This window comes from Hypanus sabinus, chromosome 19 (assembly GCF_030144855.1).
Source record: "Hypanus sabinus isolate sHypSab1 chromosome 19, sHypSab1.hap1, whole genome shotgun sequence".
Lineage (NCBI taxonomy): Eukaryota > Metazoa > Chordata > Chondrichthyes > Myliobatiformes > Dasyatidae > Hypanus > Hypanus sabinus.
This window is the reverse complement of record NC_082724.1, coordinates 29,630,030-29,632,745: the sequence shown is the minus strand read 5'-3', so window position 1 is coordinate 29,632,745 and position 2,716 is coordinate 29,630,030. Positions and strand designations below refer to the sequence as shown.

At 43.0% G+C, this 2,716-nt stretch overlaps 1 non-coding gene across 1 annotated transcript; it reads left to right on the top strand.

The window, feature by feature from the left end:
* The first annotated feature begins 2,188 nt into the window (after positions 1-2,188).
* Positions 2,189-2,314, top strand: LOC132378187 (U6atac minor spliceosomal RNA). The gene has a single exon (XR_009506916.1). It is a non-coding gene; the product is annotated as a U6atac minor spliceosomal RNA (small nuclear RNA).
* Positions 2,315-2,716: the final 402 nt, after the last annotated feature.

Sequence of the window (2,716 nt, the reverse complement as noted above, 5' to 3'; positions counted from 1 at the left end):
GCACTATTGAAATTCTAGGCAGTTTCTAGAGTAAGTTAGATGGTCGGCACAACATTGTGGGCCGAAGGGCCTGTAATATGCTATAAATTTCTATGTTCTAGTTACTGTCCATCATTTAATGATGTATCAAGGTGAGCACTTGAACAGGCTTGACATAGAAGACTACAAACCATGTGCCAGAAGATGGGATTAATGTTGGGTGCCGCTAGTCAGCATGGCTATGAAATACTGTGATTCCATGACGCAAAAATTGCCTTTGAGAAGGGGCTGAATATCCCCTTCTTGAACCACTGCAGTCCTTCAGGTCACAGTGCGACAGGGTAGAGAGTACCTGGATTTGGACCCAACAAGGAAGAAAGCATGGTGATTATACTTCCAAGTCAAGCTAGTGGAAAACTTGTTGAGGATTCTGCAGAAGGTGATGTTCACAAGTGCCTGCTGCCCTTATCGCTCTCAGTAATAAAGGACTTGAATTTGCCTTTGATGCTGCCACAATGTTAAAGGAAAATCACTCTCACCTCTTCAACTCAACTCCTTGTCTATGTTTGCAGCAAGGCTGTGAAGATCTCCAAAGTGAACTGGTTTGGCCAAAACCTAAATTGGGCATTGCTGAGTTCACTTTGATAATACCTTCCATCACTTTGCTGTAGTACACTAATTAGGTGGTAATTAGCCAGATCAGATTTGTACTTTTTTTTATGAATGCAGTATCCCTAGGCAAACTACCACATTGTTGGGTAGAGACCTTTTGTGTAACTGTACCTCAACAACTTGGCAAGAGATACAGCAGGCTCTGGGTCATTAGTCTTCAGCATTACAGTTAGATGCTGTCCAGTCCAGTAGTCTTTGTTGTATCCCTTGGCATCAGCCATTTCCTGATAGGCTGGAGGCTGGCTTTTGTAATTGTGGGGATCTCGGGGTGGGGTGGGGGAAGAAACAAGATGGATCATCAATTCATTTCTTCTGAGTTATGAATGCTTCAGCCTTGTCCTTGGGCACTCACATGCTGCGCCCCTCTATTGGTCAGGACACTGTCACTCTTGGACATTGCTCCTGTAACCTGCTCAGTTGTCCATTACCGTGTAGTAAGACAAGAGAGTTGAATTTGATCCATTGCTCATCAATCGCTTAATTCTGTCTGCTTCCTGCCGCCTGTGTTTTTTAGCATTTAGTTTGTGCCATGTTACAGCTTCACTAAACTGGCACCTCGTTATTTTAGGTTTGTCTGGTGATAATAATCCCTCAGTAATTTACTGATTTTCTTCATAAATGTTGAAAAGCTTTTAAAACTGGAAGATTATATTTTTGGCAAACTGCTTTACGTAAAAGGGCTCCAAAAGCTGTGTGCGTATCTGCTGGTTTTTGTTAGCTAAATATAGGCTTGTCCTTTGTTTTGGGTATGGAAGGGACTTGTCTGCTCTTCACATCAAGCCCTGGGAATGTTTTAACAAGTTTTTAACTGGTTTGTGAGGAAGATCAATGCTGGTTGCCAGAAATAAACATTTGCATAGATCAGAGCTTGTGAAGGTCATATGAGACTGCGCTAACCTTACATGAGCTTCGAGTTTATAAATAGTGCTGCCTCAGCATGATATCACACTCAACCTATTCACTTTGCTACTAATTACAAACATAGCACAGGATACAATATACTCATGCAAGTTCATTGTTTGACAGCAACTTTTGCAGAAAGGCACATTAACTGGTCTTAAGGTACCATTTTTAATGTCGGTTTGTTAGATGTGTGGGAGGGTGATGTGATGTGTGGGGGAAGAATCTGGTATTGCATGAGAAAACCAGGATGTAATCTCAGCACATCCATTACTGGTGTTTTAACTCAGCCAGCTCATTATCATTTCACTGCCAATGCTGACGCTCAGTGCATTGTCTGTGGACAAGTAGGACCCAGATGACATAATCTCAACTCTGTGACCTGAATGGCCAATTGAAAAGCTGAATTTGAAAGAGTAAGAGAGAAAGGATTTTGCCGGTGCATTTTAGGGCATCCAAAAGCAGCACTGTGCTTTAATGATGCTTCCCTATATACTGCTGGGGGCAGTGAAAGCTTAGGGAAAGATATTCTTCTGTGCCAATGAAGGGACACAGCTGCTCCCATGGTTGAAGATGAGATGTTCACCAACCGAACAACAGTCTGCAATTATAGATTCAGTTCACAACCCGCACTAGTGATCAGTCAGAAAGAAGAGAATGCTAGCATTCACGTTGATGAGGATGGAAGGAGCCCTAGTGTCTTTGCAGATACAAGGGGTTAAGACATTGCTATCTACTTAGTGGCATCTGACCACGTGGCATAGCAATTACTGCATTGCTTTACAGTGCCAACCTGCGATTACCAGTCGAGGTTCAATTCCCGCCACTGCCCATAAGGCGTTTGTACGTACTCCCCGTGACCACGTGGGTTTCCTCCGGGTGCTCGGGTTTCCTCCCACCCTACAAAGATATACGGTTAGGATTAGTGAGTTGTGGGCATGCTATGGTGGCACAGGATGCGTGGCAACTCTAGCGGGCTGCCCAGCACAATCCTCACTGATTTGACTTGATGCAAACTGCACATTTCACTGTGTGCTTTGATGTACATGTAACAAATAAAGCTAATAATAGTAATAGCAATAATAAGAATAATAAGCAATGTTGTTTATTCACCCAGATCCTGCTACGTGCATTGGTGCAACTCATTACTTTCTCCTATTATGCT